The sequence below is a fragment of the Gekko japonicus genome, unplaced genomic scaffold (assembly GCF_001447785.1).
Source record: "Gekko japonicus isolate JY-2015 unplaced genomic scaffold, Gekko_japonicus_V1.1 scaffold1618, whole genome shotgun sequence".
NCBI classification, from domain to species: Eukaryota; Metazoa; Chordata; class Lepidosauria; order Squamata; family Gekkonidae; genus Gekko; species Gekko japonicus.
In genome coordinates, this window is record NW_015172054.1 from 419,031 (window position 1) to 419,644 (window position 614).

The window sequence follows — 614 nt, forward strand, 5'->3', positions numbered from 1 at the left end:
CTAATCATTATAGTTAATATTTTCAGTTTACTCTCAGATAATATTTGAGGGGGAAATATTGCTCTTTTTTGGAGTATTGACTTCATGTGCAAACATAATTAAATATCGGAGGAAAGTGATTTTTTTTTTCTTGCTGGTTGAGCTCGTCATGCCTGAACTGCAAGGCAAAAATAGTTTGATTTTTTTTTTCATCTGAATTTTTGTACTTATCATATATACAAGCACAATAGGATTTAAACAAGTGTGCTAATATTTTATCATATGAGCAAAAGGCACCATCATTAATCCATTTGAGATAAGGAGAACTTTTTGGACTTTTATTGGGCACACTCTTGCTCTGTTGAGGTGCAGAACAAAGATTGAGTCCAGTGGCATCTTTAAGACCAACAAAAATTTTATTCTGGATATAAGCTTGCATGCACACGAAAGCTTATACCCAGAATAAACCTTTGTTGCTCTTAAAGGTAACACTGGTCCTAAAGACGCCCCTGGATTTGTTCTTTCACTTCAGACCAACACAGCTATCTACCTGAATCTATCTGTTGAGATGTGTTCTCTCATTGGAAACAAAACCTAGACGGGGGGGGGGGGGCGAGTTTTCGGGAGGAAATGGG